The sequence below is a fragment of the Rhinatrema bivittatum genome, chromosome 2 (assembly GCF_901001135.1).
Source record: "Rhinatrema bivittatum chromosome 2, aRhiBiv1.1, whole genome shotgun sequence".
NCBI classification, from domain to species: Eukaryota; Metazoa; Chordata; class Amphibia; order Gymnophiona; family Rhinatrematidae; genus Rhinatrema; species Rhinatrema bivittatum.
The window spans coordinates 570,765,508-570,784,194 of NC_042616.1; the positions used below are offsets into that span (position 1 = coordinate 570,765,508).

General features: G+C 48.2%; 1 protein-coding gene across 3 annotated transcripts in view; it reads right to left on the reverse strand.

Moving 5' to 3' along the window:
* Positions 1-18,687, reverse strand: part of CEP192 (centrosomal protein 192) — a 1,292,743-nt gene that overhangs the window by 1,117,550 nt on the left and 156,506 nt on the right. The gene's annotated exons all lie outside the window — the stretch shown is intronic.

An 18,687-nucleotide genomic window follows, 5' to 3' on the forward strand; every position in this document is an offset into this window, starting at 1 on the left:
GCTTCACCTTGCTTCTTCCCGCTGTGCAGGACGAACAGATGGTCCGTCTTTCGTAGTTCTTGTGTCACTTCCAGATATCTGGGCAGTAATCTGCCAATGTCGAGATGGCGCAATAAACGCCCTTCTTCAGATTTCCTCAAACCCGCCGTAGTAGGCAAGGATATGGTTTGGTTAAGATGAAACTGTGAAACCACTTTCGGTAGAATGGAGGGGACCGTGCGAAGATGGATAGCCTCAGGAGTGATTCGGAGAAACGGATCCCGACAGGACAGTGCCTGTAGCTCTGATATGCGGCGTGCTGAACATACTGCCAGCAAGAACACCATCTTCAAGATTAGAGAACGGAGAGACAGGCCCCGAAGGGGTCTGAAGGTGGATCCCGCGAGGAAATCCAAAACAAGGTTGAGGTTCCATAAGGGCACAGGCCACTTCAGTGGCAGACGAATATGCTTGAATCCTTGCAGGAAGCGAGAAACATCTGGGTGCTTGGCGATGGTCTTGCCATCCCTTCTGGGGCCATAGCAAGACAGCGCAGCCACCTGAACCTTGATGGAGCTGAGGGAGAGACCCTTCTGAAGTCCATCCTGCAGGAAATCCAAAACAGGGATTGTGGTTGAATGTGGATTGGTGCCAAGTGTGTCACACCGTGCTTCAAATATTCTCCAGATCCTTACATAGGTGAGGGATGTGGAAAACTTGCAAGCTCGGAGGAGTGTATCTATCACGGGCTCCGAGTAACCTCTTTTCTTCAGTCTAGCCCTCTCAATGGCCAGACCATAAGAGAGAATTGAGCTGGATCCTCGTGGAGGATGGGACCTTGACGTAGAAGATCCCGGAGAGGAGGCAGGGGAAGGGGCTCCCCTGCCAGTAGTCGTCTCATGTCCGCGTACCAGGGTCTTCTTGGCCAATCTGGTGCCACTAGAAGAACTAGGCCCCGGTGTTTCCGAATCTTGTGGATGATGGCGCCCAGCAGAGGCCACGGAGGAAAGGCGTATAGCAGAGTCCCTGGAGGTCACGGCTGAACCAGGGCATCGATTCCGTGGGAGAACGGGTCGCGCTTTCGGCTGAAGTATCTGGGTACTTGAGCATTGGCCTTGTCCGCCAGTAAATCCATATCCGGAATCCCCCAGTGATCCACAATCATCTGGAAGGCTGTGGGTGACAGCTGCCACTCTCCCGGATTTAGAGGTTCTCTGCTGAGGAAGTCTGCCGTGGTGTTGTCCTTCCCGGCAATCTGGACGGCAGAGATGTCCTGAAGATTCGCCTCTGCCCAAACCATCAGTGGGGCAATCACCAGAGATACATGTCGGCTTCTGGTTCCGCCCTGACGTTTGATGTATGCCACCGTGGTGGCGTTGTCTGACATAACTCTGACTGCTCTGTTCTTCAGTTTGTGAGCAAATCGAAGGCATGCCAATAGGACTGCCCGAGCCTCTAGACGGTTGATGTTCCACGCTGACTCCTCTCTGCGCCACCGCCCTTGTGCAGCGAGTCCTTCGCAGTGTGCTCCCCAGCAGCTCAGGCTGGCGTCCGTGGTGAGCAGAGTCCACATGGGGGAGGACATCCTCGACCCCTTGCTCATGTGCTCGGACTGCAGCCACCACCGTAACTGTCTCCAGACTCTGGCAAGCAGAGGTAGGTGCATGGAATAGTTCCGTAGACGAGGCCTCCAGCGAGAGAGCAGGGAGTGTTGGAGAGGTCTCATATGGGCCCTTGCCCAAGGTACCACTTCCAGGGTGGATGCCATGAGGCCAAGAACCAGCAGATAATCCCAAGCTATGGACAGACTGGCTCCCATCAAGTACTGGATACGCATCTGAAGATTCAACCTTCTCTTGGCAGTGAGACTGAATGTGTCTGCCTGGGTGTCGAATTGTACCCCCAGGTATTCCAGCGACTGGGAAGGCTGTAGGTAACTCTTGCTGAGGTTGATTACCCAGCCCAGGCTTTCCAGAAGGGCAATCACTCTGTCGGTTGTCCGAAGGCTCTCCTCTCATGATTTCGCCCTGATCAGCCAATCGTCTAGGTAGGGATGGACCAGAATTCCTTCCCGCCTGAGGGCCGCTGCTACCACGACAACCACCTTGGTGAAGGTCCGCGGTGACGTGGCCAATCCGAAGGGCAGAGCCCGGAATTGGAAGTGGCGACCCAGAACCTTGAAGCGTAGGTAGCGCTGATGATCCGGATGGATCGGGATATGCAGGTATGCCTCTGACAGGTCTAATGCCGTGAGGAATTCTCCTGGCTGTACTGCAGCCTTGACGGAGCGCAGAGTCTCCATGCGAAACCTCGGGACCCGTAAGTATCGATTGACTGACTTGAGGTCCAGCACAGGCCGAAAGGTGCCCCCTTTCTTGGGTACCATGAAATAAATGGAATAGTGTCCAGAATTCACTTTTCCCAGGCAGGTACTGGGGATGATGGCTTTCAAGGACAGGAGCCTCGCCAGGGTAGCTTCCAATGCCGCCTTCTTGTGCATGGAACATGACGATTCCACAAACTTGTCCGGAGGGAGATTATGAAAGTCCAGATAATATCCCTCTCGGATAATGGCGAGGACACACTGGTCCGACGTGATCTCGACCCATCTGAGGTAGAAGAGGGTTAACCTGCCCCCTATGGCCCCGTCCCCCAGATGGATCGGCTGAATCTCATTGGGAGGCACGGCCGGGCCCTGAACCCGAGCCGGCTCCCCTCTTCTGCTGCTTGGGCCGAAAGGACTGGTTCCTGGCCTGAGGTCGGGGTGCCTGATAGCGACCCCTATAGGGAATGAAGCGTTGGGAGCTTCTGCCTCTGGAAGGCCTTGGAAAGGCGCACTGGTTCCTTTTGAACCTGTCTTCCGGCAGTCGAGGTATAGGAGAGGCACCCCATGTGCTGACCAGTTTATGAAGGTCGCTTCCGAACAGGAAAGAAACCCTAAAGGGCATTCTGGTGAGGCGTGTCTTCGAAGGAGCATCGGCTGACCAGTTCCGTATCCAGAGCTGCCTCCTGGCAGCTACAGAAGATGAGATCCCCTTGGCTGTTGTACGGACTAGGTCGGATGCAGCATCCGTGAGGAACGAGAGAGCGGACTCCATGTCTGCCGCCGGAGCATTGTTCCTGACCTGTGACAAACAGGAACATGTCACCACTGTGCAGCAGGTTGCGATTCGCAAAGACAGAGCTGCCACCTCAAATGTCTGTTTCAGGATGGCTTCCAGTCGCCGGTCGTGAGGTTCCTTGAGGACCGCCCCCCCCCCCTCAACTGGAATGGTAGTGTGCTTGACCACCGCGCTAACCAAGGCGTCCACCTGAGGGCACGCCAGCATCTCCTTGATTGCCGGATCCAGGGGGTACATGCCTAACAGGCCCCGACCCCCTTTGAATGAGGCCGCTGGTGCAGCCCATTCCAGATCTATCAGTTGCTGTGCGGCTTGGCTTGCAAGAAGGGAAAATGGCGGGCTGTAGGACGAAGACCTTCCAGCAGAGGGTTCTGTGTAGATGGCACCGTAGTGCTGGGGCCTGTAATATCCAACTCCGCCAGGCACTGAGATACTAGGTCAGAGAGATCTTCCTTGGGAAAGAACCGCTTCATGGTTCGATATGGCTCCATCCCCGAGGGAAGTTCCCCCTCTTCGGAGGGTTCTGATTCAGTCTGAGACATCAGGGTCCGCCTGAACCAGACTGCCCGGAGGCGGGTGTGCTTGCCCACGATAAGGGCACGAAGGTCCAAAGGCAGGATCCGCTGGAGCAGCAACAGGAACAGGAGCAGCAGCAACAGCAACAGCAGGGCCTGGACGGGAAGCTGATTGCATCTGTACAAAGGCATGGATCCCCTTAAAGAGATCCACCCAGGAAATGGAGGTGGTCTCAAGTCGTCGGGGTACCAGGTCCCCCGGGATTCCAGGTTGTTCGAGACTGCCTGCGAGATCTGGTATGGCCCCTGGGGAACTGTCAACAAACCTCGGTTGAGACTGGTCCTGGCCCGAGGCTCCCACTGCCTCCTCAAATTGGGCACAAAGGGAGTCTGGCTCCTCGCTGTGCGTGGCTCTGAGCTGGCATGCTGAGCAGAGGCCGAGAGCTTTCACGCTGGAATCAGGAGGCGCCGCCGCCGGGGACACCGGGACATTCGATTGTTCCATTGCACGCTGAAGAATATGTGCTGAATAATATGCAGCAGCAATATGCGCTTAATACAATAAGCGCTTAATATAATATGCGCTCAACAATATGCGCTCAACAATAAGCGGCAGCTATATACGCTTAATACAATATGCGCTCAATAGTAAGCAGCAGCTATATACGCTAAATACAATATGCGCTCAATAGTATGCAGCCAGCAATATACGCTAAATACAATATGCGTTCAATAATATGCGGTCAGCAATATACGCTCAATACAATATGCGCCTAATACGATACAGGCGCCTATCATGGGCGCTCAATACCTGAACAGGGCCGACAAAATGGCGACCTCCGCGGCGTGCCGCATACAGGCAATGCCTCCGATCCTCGAACTTCGGAGACCAAAAGTAAAAGTTGTGCGCCTTACCTGATCCTCGGCACTTCCCGGCTGAAACCCGGGCGGTCTCCGGCTGTAGGGGGAGAGGGGAAATACCTTCACCGCCGCGCTTGAGGAATGCACCCGCTGCCTCCCAAGTCCACGCCGGGACCGAGGCACCTCTTAGCCCGACCCAAGCCCTTCCTGCTCGGGGGCTTGGTCCCTGCCGCGATTCGGCCACCGGACAGAGGCCTAAACCTCCGAGGGATCACGGAAATCACCTCGGGAAACTCAACTGGGGGAGGGACCGAATGGTATCACCGCAGGAGTGCGGGGCTCGATGTTCCTGTAGAAAATTAGTAAGTAGAAAGTAGAAAATAGAAAGTAGATTGGAAACACGCTCAGCGAGCGTGCAGGCTCTCCAAACTGCTTTGGAGATGGAAATTACTGAAGAGCTTCACTTCCTGTGGGGGTATATGTACCCGTGCTGACGTCAGATCCGTCTCCAACTGCTAGCACGAGCACACTTTGCCCACTTGTTCTGAGTCCATCTGGCTACACGACAGGAAACATTTGCTTTCTCACAGGACAAGCAGGATGATAGTCCTCACCTATCGGTGACTACTGAGCTGAGGATGTCCTAACATGCACCAAATGTACCCAAAGGCATGCAACAGGCACAACCTCTGGGATGGAATTTTGGTAGAGGGCATCCGGAACCCCACCGGGCAGGCAGAAGGGTGTTGGTATGTCACATTGTAAATAGGTTATGAAGGACAGACTGGCCGAAGATGGAATCGTGTCTTCCGGCTTTGTCCAAGCAATAGTGGGCTGCAAAGGTGTGGAGAGAACTCCAGGTGGCAGCCCTGCAAATGTCAGGAAGTGGTACCTATAGTAGGTGTGCTACTGAAGTTGCCATGGCCCTCACAAAGTGTGCTTTAACACGGTCTTGAAATGGAATGCCCGCTTGCTGATAGCAAAAGAATATGCAGTCCGCCAACCAGGAGAGAGTCTGCTTATCCACAGGCTTCCCTAACTTGTTAGGGAGGAAAGAGACAAACGGAGTGCTTTTCCCTGTGGGCAGCTGTACGGTCTAGGCAGAATGCTAGAGCCCGTTTACAGTCAAGGATATGCAGAGCCTGTTCTCCTGGATTGGAATGGGGCCTGGGAAAGAAGGTAGGTAGTATAATGAATTGATTAATGTGAAACTCCGATACTACTTTAGGCAAGAACTTAGGTTGACTGCGGAGTACCGCCCGATCCTGCAGAAGTTTACTGTAAGGCGGATAGGAAACTAGGCCTGTAATTCACTAACTCTGCGAGCTGAAGTGATTGCCAGAAGGAAAATCACTTTCCATGTGAGATAGCGAAGATCACAGGAGTGAAGAGGCTCGAATGGTGGTTTCATGAGCCAACCCAAAACCAGGTTGAGGTCCCAAGAAGGGGCCAGAGGATGCAGTGGAGGCTTGCGGTGAAGCAAGCCTTTCAGAAAACGTGTTACAAGGGGTTGTACTGATATAGGAACATCCCCAATACCTTTATGGAAGCTGGCTACCGCACTGACATGCATTCTGATGGAAAAAGTCTTTAGACCTGCCTCTGATAAATGCCAGAGATAGTCCAAAAACTTTGTGATTGGATAGGAAAAGGGGTCAAGGGACTGAGAGGAGTACCATGACATGAACCTTCATTGGCTTCATTGGCCACGTCTTTCTCCTTTCATATCTTGAAAAGAACTCAGCGTTTCACCCTCAAAACTTTAGGTTTACATAGGCAACAAGAGTCAAGACAGCTGAGTCAACATCAACAACCAACATGCTAACTGGTTTCCCAATCCCCTTACATCACCATTTTTGCCATGGTTCATACTCCATTCCTATCATCAGGAAACAACGCAATCAAACTAAACCTCTACCACAACATTACAACCGTCAACAAAGGCTAATTCCAATTATGATTTCACCTATCACTCAATTCCTGGGCCTTTCTCTTCTATCCCTAACACTTTTCAACGCACAATCGCTTTCGAAAAAAACTCACATCTTAAATGATTACCTTACAGAAGTAAACCCAGATATCTGTGCAATCACAGAAACATGGCTTAAACCCACAGATATAGCTCTATTAAACCAACTACCTACTCAACTTTACAATTTTTTCTCCATCCCTAGACTCAAAAGAAAGGGAGGAGGTCTGTTCCTAGCATCCAAGAAAGAGCTAGGTTTAACTTTACAATGTTCAAACATCACATCGAACATAGAGTTTGCAGTTTTTAAATCCGAGCATCTACAAATTGGCCTAATCTACGCTCCTCCTGGAACTATAGACTCTGACCCCTCTCCGGTCATTGAACTTACCGCCAAATATTTCAACCCAGATAAACCTGCCATTTTATTGGGAGATTTCAACATACATGTCGATGCTTCACCACAAACAGCAAACTGTGTTACCCTACTTTCATCACTCAGCTATATGGGTTTCACACAAATAATAAAAAGCCCAACCCATAAAGCAGGCCACACGTTGGACCTTATTTTCATTAATCAGTGTATCTTGCCCCCTGATTCACCCTCTTGTTTTCCTGTCCCTTGGACGGACCATCAAATTATCAACACGACACTCAAGCTCTCAGGACATCCTCCCACTTCATTCCCAAAAACCACTATCCAATTTAGGAAACCCTGTTCCACAGACCTTCTTAGCAACCATCTCTCTAATGAATTATCTCAACTTGATCTCTCCAACGCTTCTACAGCCATATCTTCATGGTGCAACATCACCAATAAAATCGCAGATCTAACCTGTCCTTCAATCACCAAAGTAGTACAACCTTCGCCTGACAACAGAAAACCCTAGTTCACCACTGAACTGAAGCTGCTTAAACAAAAACTAAGAAATAAAGAACACACATGGAGAAAAAACCCATCCCCCACAACATTAGCTGTATACAAAACCACTCTCAATGCCTACAGGATCAACATTCTTAAAACTGAGAGACTTTTTCTCTAAAAAAATACATCATTTCATCTTTGATTCGAAAGCACTCTTCTCCTACGTTTCTGCCCTCACTAAACCAACCCCTCCTACCATCCCAGATGATCAAGCTCTCAACAAAGCCTCCGAACTAGCTGAATACTTCAAGGAAAAAATTGATAAATTGACTGTCTCTTTCTCTTCATCTAGTTCTTCTCCTCCATCTCCACCTAATACTCCACCAAAACTAAATACGATTCTAGAAACTTTTGAAACCACATCAGCTCTTGAGATCGAAAATATTCTCAAGAAAATGAAACCATCCTCTCATCCCTTAGACACAATTCCAAACAACCTCCTCATTGCTATAAGGAATACCATTTCAAAGCCAATTGCCGATATCATTAATTGCTCTCTTTCCCAAGGTCTAGTTCCTGACCAACTTAAACTAGCAATTCTTAAACCTCTTCTTAAAAAACCAAATCTGCCGGCCACAGATCCAGCTAACTTCCGCCCAATAGCCAATTTGCCAATGATCGCCAAAATTATGGAAAAGATAGTCAATAGACAACTATCAGAGTACCTGGAAGAAAACTACATTCTTGCTCCTTCCCAGTACGGTTTTCGTAAATCGTTAAGCACTGAATCCCTACTTATCTCTCTCACCGACAATATTCTAACTAATATGGATAAAAAACAACCTCACCTCCTTATTCTTTTAGATCTCTCTGCGGCTTTTGACACTGTCAACCATTCATCTTTATTACAAGGTCTGATAGACATAGGCATTAAGGGAACAGTACTCAGCTGGTTCAAGTCCTTCCTGGTTAATAGACAATTCAAGGTAAAGATAAACAACAAAGAATCACACCCGGTCCCAGCAAATCAAGGAGTCCCTCAAGGTTCCTCCCTCTCTCCAACCCTTTTCAACATTTACCTTCTCCCTCTCTGTCGACTTCTTAATAATCTAAACCTAACACACTACATTTACGCGGATGACATCCAAATACTCATCCCAATCTCAGAATCCCTACACAAAACCTTGATTCACTGGAATAATTGCTTGCAACTAATCAATCATCTTCTATCCAGTCTCAGCCTTATTCTCAACAACAACAAAACCGAGATCTTAATTATCAATCATGACGTTAATAACAATCTAATATACCCAGCTGTCCCACTCATTTCTACCACTCCTATAATTAATCACTGACCATATGCACGTGATCTAGGCGTCATGATAGATAATCAGCTTAACTTCAAAAAATTTATAAGCACCACCACTAAAGACTGCTTCTATAAACTTCTTGTCCTGAGAAAATTGAAACCACTTCTCCACTTCAATGATTTTCGGATGGTTCTACAAGCCATTATTCTAACAAAAATCGATTATTGCAACTCGCTCCTTTTGGCCTCCCTACCTCATCCATCAAACCCCTCCAGATGATTCAAAACTCTGCAGCTAGAATCCTTACCAATACAAATAAAAGAGACCATATAACCCCCATACTAAAACTCCTCCACTGGCTGCCTATTAAGCAAAGGATTCTCTATAAAGTATACACAGCAATTCATAAATCTATTTACAACATATCCCCAACTCCACTTAAGTACCCAACTTCGTTTTCACTCTTCATCTAGACCTATCAGAGGAGCTTATAAAGGCACACTCTATGTTCCTTCAACAATATCCTTACATCAGAAACGTACCATCTCTTTAGCAGGACCCGTCCAATGGAACATGCTCCCGCCAGACATCCGCCTTGAGATCTGCTTCGCTTCCTTCAAAAAGAAAATTAAAACCTGGCTCTTTAGCCAAGCTTTTCCAGAACTTTGATTATTTTTTCCTCCAGCTATCAAGATTTTCTCACCATCCGCAATCCCTTCTGCAGATCACATTTATCTTAGACAATTACGCCTTATTTTATGATTTGGTTTCTCAAAGAGACTATACAATTTTCTCAATGTTATTTTTCGAACCTGTTTTCCATGTTTTCCAAGTTCTATAACCTTGTTATATGTACCGCCTCTTGGCGTAATTTTTATGTTTCAATGTAAACCGATGTGATCTGTATTTTAATACAGGAACACCGGTATATAAAAATCTAAAAATAAATAAATAAATAAATGAACCTTTCCATTTGTAAGAATAAGATTTTCTCATGGAAGGCTTCCGTGAAGCAATCAAGACACGGGAAACTGGTTTAGAAAGGTTAAGTGGCTGAAGGATTAACCTTTCAACATCCAAGCCGTCAGGGACAAGGCGTGAAGGTTGGGATGGCTGAGGCACCCGCCGTTTTGAGTGATCAGAAGCGGTCCTTTCCTAAGGGAATGCGCCTGCGAATGGAGAGATCCTGCATTATTGGAAACCACACTTGGCGTGGCCAGTGAGGTGCTTTCAGGATCATGGTTCCCTTGTCCTGACGTAACTTCACGAAAGTCTTCGAGAGAAGAGGAAGTGGAGGGAATGTGTAGAGTAGACCGGATGTCCACGAGAGGGAGAATGCGTCTCTGGGCTGAGAGTGTCTGCTGCGAAAGAGAGAAGAATTTTTCTACTTTGCGGTTTTGAGGAGACGCAAAGAGGTTTGAGGATATCCCCATTGTTGGAAGATGGAGTTCGCAACCGAAGGGTTGAGAGAACACTCGTGTGGTTGAAAGATGCGACTCAGTTTGTCTGCCAACACATTGTCCACTCCCGGCAAGTTGGTGGCCCTGAGGTACATCGAATGGGAGAGAGCTTCCGCCCAAATCTGTGCAGCTTCCTGACAGAAGAAAGGAGCCTGTGCCTCCCCTGGTTGTTGATGTAATACATGGCCACATGTTTGTCCATCTGGATCAGGATAACTTGATTTGAGAGGTAATCCTGAAATGCCATGAGAGCATATCCAATTGCTCGAAGCTCCAGGAAATTTATTTGGTGTTTGGCTTCCTCTGGAGACCAAGAGCCTTGTGTCTGCAGATCAGCCACATGAGCTCCCCATCTGAGGTTGGAAGCATCGGTGGTGAGAATTGAGGGCTTGGAGCCTGAAAGGGCAAGCCTTGGAGGGGATTGAATGTGATTTTTCCACCAGGCAAGAGACTGACGGAGTGAGTCAGTTACGTGGACAATGGTCGACAGGGGCTGAATGCTTTCAGTCCATTGAGACCTTAGAGTGCACTGCATGACTCTCATGGACAAACGGGCCATTGGTGTGACCTGAACTGAGGACGCCATGTGTCCCAGGAGGATGAGAAAGTGGCGTGCAGTCGCGGAGTGGTGAGACTGCAGCTGACATGCAAGAGACACAACAGCAAGAGCTCGCTGTCAAGGCAGAAAACCCTTTGCCTGCAAGGTGTCCAAGTCTGCCCCAATAAACGACAAGGTTTGAGATGGGACTAAGTAGGATTTGTCGTAGTTGACTAAAAATCCTAATGACATTAGAATGTGTAAGGTTAGACTGAGGGACGACAGAGCAGCTTGAATTGGGAGCCCTGATTAACCAGTCGTCTAGATAGGGGTAGACATGAACACCTTGGGTCCTGAGGAAGGCTGCAACTAGTACTAGGCATTTTGTGAAGACTCGTGGTGCAGACGCTAGGCCGAATGGAAGCACTCTGTATTGATAGTGCTTGGGGCCTACTAGAAACCTTAGGTATTTGTGATGAGATGGAGTTATCGCAATATGAGTGTATGCATCCAGGAGGTCCAGAGAGCAGAGCCAGTCTCCTCTTTGTAGAAGAGGAAGAAGCGAGCCTAAGGTTACCATCTTGAACTTCTCTCGCTGGAGGTACTTGTTGTGGACCCGTAGGTCCAGAACAGGATGAACACCTCCCGATTTTTGGGGATTAGAAAGTACCGGGAATAGAACCCTAAGCCGTGCTGAGAGTAGGGTACAGGTTCTATTGCCTTGGACTGGAAAAGGAGGGAGACCTCTTGATCCAGAAGGAAGGAGTGATCGGATGTTCTCCACATCGGTAGAGGTGGGGATTCCGGTGGCACAGAGAAAGTTCAGATGGTAACCCTGAGCAATTATTGCCAGTACCCATTGGTCTGAGGTGATTGAGTGCCATATGTTGTGGAAGTGACACAATCGACCTCCCACTGGTATGTGAGGCAGTGGAATCTGGCTACTGCTCTAGGTGGAAGTCAAAAACCTGAAGCAGGCCCTGGTTGAACAGCTGCTTGTGGTTTTTGTTTACTTGGTTGAACGAGACTGTGCTTTTTGAAAAGGTCTCGTGGCACGGGATCTGGTTGGTTGTGGGTATGACTTTGAGTGAAAGAATGACTTTTTAGAGTCCTTTCTGAAGGGCTGTTTAGAATAGTCAGAAGGCATCAGAGAGCTGTCTTAGCATCTCATGATGGTCCCTTAAGTTCCGCCCACCGTCCTTTGAATCTGTTTCTCCAAACAGATTATATCTCCTACACAAGGCAGGTCGGATACTTGTCTTGTACCTTAGGGCAAAGGTCAGAAGACTTGAGCCAGGCCCACCTTTTCGCCAATATAGCAGCTGCAGATACCCCAGTAGCAGTATCAAAGATATCATAAGATGATCTGATCTCATGCTTGCCTGCCTCAAAACCTTTGTTTACTAAGGTTGGGAGCTGTTCTTGAAATTGCTGAGGCAGGGAGGTCCGTCAAGTCTTGTATCTGCTTAAAAATGACCCTGTTATATTGGGGTCATATAAAGCTGATAAGCGGCAATTCGGGAAATGAGCATTGATCCTTTGAAGATTTGGCGACAAATGGCATCTAGAACTTCTGTTCCTTGCCAGGGGAAAAAAAGTGTGAGGCTTTGATCTCTTTGCTCTCTTCTGTGCAGATTCCACCACTACAGATTGGTGATCCAATTGTGGTTTCTGAAAAGACCTGAGCTGACTGCACCAAATAGGTAGTGTCAGCTTCCTGTGGACTGGAACAATGGAGCCAGGATGTTCCCAGTTCTTCTTCAGGAGATCCAGAAGAACCTGGTGGATAGGGATGGAGGTTATTACCCTTGGGGGAATCCAAGAATTGGAGAAACTCCATCATCTGATGCCTATCATCCTGTTCAGTCTGTATTGGAAGGAAACCATTCAGACATTTCCTTCACAAAAATTTATAAAGGAAAGTCCTCTGGAGAGAACGCTTTCTACTTTCAGTGGGTGAAGTTGGTGAAGGCAAATCATCGGTGGTCTGGTGAGGAATCATCAGTCCAGGTATCATAAGGATCAGCACTTGCCCCTCTTAAGATGTAGAGGGGGACGGGATGGTTGGATACCTGAAGGTCCTGGTCTAGGCTCCGAAGAAATATCAGAGTGCACCAATGAAGGCATCGAAGGCATCGATGGATTGTTCAGTGGCGCAGACGGGCGTATCGGCACCGAGGCAGAACTCCGGAAGGGAGGGATGCGAAGCGGTGTTTTTCCTCCTGAGGACAGAGTGAGCGGGGAGGGGTACCTGCGCCAACAGTGACCCGGGGTCCATTGGTGGAAAAGCGGCTATGAGCGCTTCCATCCTGGAGAGCAGCGGTGCCAACGCTGCCGGAATCGGGTCGGTGATCGGTTCCGCAATCGGTACCGGTGTCTAAGGGGAACCTGGAGTCGTCGCATCGCTTTGTCGATGGCCTCCTGAACCATCCAGTCCAGGTTCTTCTCGAGAACTGGAGCAAGCAACCCCGGCTCTGGAAAAGAAGGAGGCAGAGGCATAGCCGGGAGGGGACACCGTTAAAGGCGGAGTCGCGGCTCCAGATGCCCCATTGGGCAGAGGGTTGCCTCTGTGGTCCCCCCGGTCGCCAAAAAGGTCGGTGCTTTTCTGGATGGGTGGTACGGCGGCTTGGACAATGGCGGAGGTCAATGATTTCGCTCCCTCGATGGTCCAAGACTTTCTATGCCAAGTGGCGATGTTTGTCTCTACGATCCCCTCGGTCCCCTGAGGGGGAGTAGAGGGTGTCGAAGGCCAGATGTCGTCGATGCCGGAACGGTCAACCGGTCAGTGGACGTACTGGCGCGAAGTTGACGGGTATCGGTTCCGAACGACCGTCGATATAATGGACGGAGTCGGGGTTTGAGCACAGAAGAGAAGTGTCCATCTTTCCCATTCTGGCCTTGCGACCTTTTGGTGTCATTAAGGCACATGTTGGTGCTGGGCAAGACATCGTGCTCACGTCCAAGGACACATTACACAGACTTTATGGGGGTCTGTGATGGACACTGTGCGATTACAGTCAGGCACAGACGGAACCCCGACGCCATGGAAAAAATTGAGCCGCGGTACGGTAGACAGCCAGTAGGCCGCGAGGGCCAACTAGACTGTAATAGACGGGAAAAACGGGTAAAAACTTACCAGAGTACCGCGGCTTTGAAAAAAGTTAGAGGAGGGACCCCTGTGGGACAAATTAACTTTTAGTAATTCCGTGAGGAAAATTCCTGTCAGGAATCTCTGCAGAGCTCCTTAACCGCGAGGCTATTGCTGTGCGGAAAAAAGAAGACTGAAGGGGGGACCCCTGCTGGCTGCAGGGTTAGTGCCATGCTGGCATGACCAGTAGGGGCCAGTCAAAGTTCTGGAACTTTGACAGACGTTTTCCATGATTGGGCTCATCTGTGATGTCACCCATATGTGAGGACTACCCATCCGCTTGTCCTGTGAGAATAGCCAGTACATGCGGGGAGTCCCAAGTTGTGGGCTGCAGAGGAGCGTTCACTTAGTAAAGCAACTCAGATCCTACCATAGAGAATGGACTACAAAGAACAGTTTGTGCAAAACTGCTTGTCCAAATTTACTGAAGTCCTTCAGATGTTATCAAGATAATAATGGACATGAAGAAATCATCTAAAAACCAAGTTGCAGCTTTGCAGATATTTTTAATGGACACATCACAAGATGAGCGACAGACTCACTTGATAAGCTTTAACTGGGTCCTGCAATTTGTAATTCTGCCAAGGCACAGCAGTGATGAATGCACTCAGCAACCAATTAGACAAGGTACACTTGGCTACTACTATGCCCAAATGGTTCGAGTTGAAGGATAATGGAAAGCTGATTGGACTACAGACTGGCTTTAGCATGCAACACTGTATGGAGAGCTTTTTAATCCTTCATGCACATACAGCATTTGAAATTATGTAGGCAGAACGATGGACTGATTGATTTGGAAAGTAGAGACCACCTTGGAAGAAAAACCTTGGGAGAGTCCACAGAGCGACCCTATGTGAAACCTGCAGACACGATAGTGGACAAACAGCCTAGAGTTCCACAAATCTTCTGGCAGGAAAGTGATTACCAATATCAGAAAAATAACTGTTTACAATCACAAACTTTTAGAGAAGCTGATTTTAAAGGCTCGAATAGATGATTATCAATGCTGAGAATGAACCACATTTAAATCTCATGGCACAGAGAGGAGAAGGGCAGGACCAGATCTGCTCCCAGAGGAACATGAGGCCTGCTGAAAAATTGAGAGATATGCATACCATACTTGTCTGGGCCATATTAGAACTATGAGGATCAGTCGAACATGATCTTGAACTTTCTACACTGTCCTGGCAACAAATAGTATTTCTGGAAGAGTGAACATAAGGTTTGCCTCCTAGTCAAGGAAGAAAGTGTACAAAGCCAGTCAGTTCACATGGAAGAATTGAGCAGAACCTGTTTAGCTTATTTTCATGTGAGGCTAATAGAGCCACTGGTGGCTAACCCCATAATGTGTGGTAATTGCACCACAAAAAATCCTGGAAGTTGTTGCACTGTGTACTTCATCCAGCCCAGCGTCGAGCCGGTAAACAGCACCATTCCACCTGGCACAGAGGCGGAGGGGCTGCCCACCAGCACCGGGCACTTTTGAGATGCTTCACTGAAGAGAAAAGCTAAAAAAAATGAAAAAAAATCAGCTTTAAAATGTGAATGGAGATCGCTATGAAGAAAAACAGTGAGCATGAAACCCGCCCCCTTGTGATGTCATCCAGCCCAGCATCGAGCCGGTAAACGGCGCCATTCCACCTGGCGTCACCCGCCGAAGGGGCGCGACAAAGGGGCACTACTCCCCTTTGGGCACCCCTTCGTGCAACCCTTGGTGCTATCTTTTTTCGATTTTTTTTCTTTTTAACTTCTATGTTTCTTCCACTTTTGTTTACCTTTCTCTTTTTTCATAGTTGTTATCCCTTGTTAACAATTTTATTGCTATTAATGTTAAATGTATTTGACAAAGGTAACTTTTTTTCCTGCATCTCCTTTTTTAATGTAAACCGGTATGATTTGTATATTATACAAGAATGTCGTATATAAAATTAAAAATAATCTGAAAATCTAGTCTGCTGCTGTTTGAAAAACCACTCATGCAGACTGAATATTCTGCTGAGGCAATCAACCAACATGTAATTTTCTGGGAGGTAGGAGTCCTATGGGATAGCTCAATTTTTCTCTACAGAAATTTCAGATTTTGAGAGATTCCAGACAAAGGCCATGGTCATGAAAAAGATTTGCTGGCCTGATTGTCTGTCTGGATGTAAATACTCTTGTCTCTAAGATGTGTTAATGCAATCAATCCATTTATCATCACTCCCAACATGAACGGGTTGATTTGACATTGACTTTCCGCAAGAGTCCAAATGCTTCGGGTTACAAGGGGACCCAGGTGAGCAACCCATCCCTTCACCGAGGTGTCCATTGTCATCATTAGTCAGTATTGATACAGGCAAAGAAGAGCTTGTTCTCTGAAAACATGAGGTTGTAGCAAATACCTGAGTTCCTGAACCATTTGATGGAAGTCTGGACTACATTTGATAGTGGCTGTGTGAGCTGATCCCATTGAGAGCACAGACCCCACTGAAGATAGCAAATCTGCATACGAGTTAGCAGGATAACGAATATCTGCTGCCGTGTGTCCTAGCACTACTAGTAAACCTTTCACAGTCGTCTGCTGTGAGGAGAGCAATTTGCTAATCAGGGTGCACTTGAGAGTTGCTGTCTGAGGTGAGAAATGCTCTCTCCTGCAGGGAGTCAATTCATGCCCTTAACTGCATAAGCACTAGATTTGACTTTTGGAAGTTGATTAGAAAACTTAAGTTTTATAAAATTGTTTTGTGTAGAGACTGTATCACACCTTCCCATGATCTTCTCATGATCAGCCACTTGTCCAGATAAGGGAAAACTTGAATCCTGTTGTAAATGTGCTGCCACCACCACCAACGGACATTTGGTAAAGGCTTTCAGGGAAGCTGACAGGCCAAATGGAAGCACTTTATACTGGTAGTAGGAGAAACCACCTTGTAGTGAAGACAGCACCAATGGAAATAGAAGATGGGTTTGTGCAGGTAATCATCCTTGAGATCCAAAGCACATATTCATTCACCCTTCTGAACATATGGCAGAATCATGCGGAGGGAATTCATTTTGAATTTCTCTCGACATGTGCACTTGTCCAAATATCTGAGATCCAGAATAGGCTGCAATCCCCCAAATGTGTTAGGGTTAAGGAAATACCTGGAGTAAAACCCTTAACATACTGAGACACCAGCAAGGGTTCTATTGCTCGTTGTTGCAGCAGTTGAATTTCTAGGCAAAGCTGCCAGTGTGATGGATCTGACTGAAGCACTACACATGTGGAAGAGATGGTAATTGTGAGAAAATGCAATATAGGTGCCGCTTGCCTATGTGCAGGACCCAAGGGTGACTGGTTATTTGGCACCACTTGACCTGGAAAATTGGATTCTGCCCCCTACTGGAATGATTTATGGGGATTGGTAGAGGGATCAAAAACTGTCCATGCTTAGAATGGGTCACTTAATGGAGAGATTACTTACCTGATAATCTCGTTTTCCTTAGGGTAAGCAGATGGACTCAGGACAAATGGGTATAGTGTGCTCGTGCTAGCAGTTGGAGACTGATATGACGTCAGCACGTAGTACATATACCCCTGCAGGAAGTGCAGAAGCTCAGTAATCTTCCTTGCAAAGCATTATGGATATATGTGTGACTGACCGATTAACTAAACATGATTAACCTGACCGATTGACAGTAGCTGGAGACCGCCAGTGTTCTCAACCGGAAGGCGTCGACACCCGACAGGGTGGATGCCCTATGTAAGAAAACATGGCTTACCTTGAATCAGTGAATCCCATGTATATCGGCAGCCGGGCGGGATGCGAGTCCATCTGCCTACACTAAGGAAACGAGATTATCAGGTAAGTAATCTCTCCATTTCCTAGCGTGTAGCAGATGGACTCAGGACAAATAGGATGTACAAAAGCTACTCCCGGAGTGGGTGGGAGGCTGCCCGAGGTCCGTTTAGGATTGCCCTTGCAAATGCTGTGTCCTCCCTGGCCTGGACGTCCAGACAGTAGAATCTGGAGAAGGTATGGATGGAGGACCACGTTGCCACTCTACATATCTCTGAAGGTGACAGAATCCTAGTTTCTGCCCAGGAGGCCGCTTGTGCTCTGGTAGAGTGAGCCTTGACCTGTAGAGGTGGTGGTTTCCCCGCTTCTACGTAGGCCGCCTTAACTTCTTTGATCCAGCGAGCAATAGTCGCCCGTGAGGCCGCTTCACCTTGCCTCTTTCCCACTGTGAAGGACAAACAGGTGGTCCGTCTCGTACTGCTTCCGACATTTCCAGGTATCTGGACAGCAGCCTGCTGATGTCGAGATGACACAGTATTCGACCTGCTTCCGATTTCTTCAACCCTTTTCCATGGTTGGCAAGGATATGGTTTGGTTGAGGTGGAAGTGTGAGACTACTTTGGGTAAGAGGGAACCGTGCGAAGATGGATAGCCCCTGGGGTGATTCTGAGAAACGGATCGCGGCAGGACAGTGCTTGTAACTCTGAGATGCGGCGTGCTGAGCATACGACCAGCAAGAACACCATCTTCAAGGTAAAACGGAGGGACAGGCCTCGGAGGGGTCCCGCTAGGAATTCCAAAACTAGGTTGAGGTTCCACAGGGGCACTGGCCATTTCAGTGGCGGCAAATGTGTTTGACTCCTTTCAGGAAACGTGAAACGTCTGGGTGTGTGGCAATGCTGTTGCCGTCACTCCTGGGGCCGTAGCAGGATAGCGCTGCCACCCGAACCTTGATGGAATTGAGGGACAAACCCTTCTGAAGCCCATTTTGCAGGAAATCCAAATGATGGGGATTTTAGCGGCATGTGGATTGGTGCTGCGAGTTTCGCACCACGCTTCAAATACTCTCAAATCCTTATATAAGTTAGTGATGTGGAGAACTTGCGTGCTTGGAGGAGTGTATCTATTACCGACCCCGAGTATCCCCTTTTCTCAGTCGAGC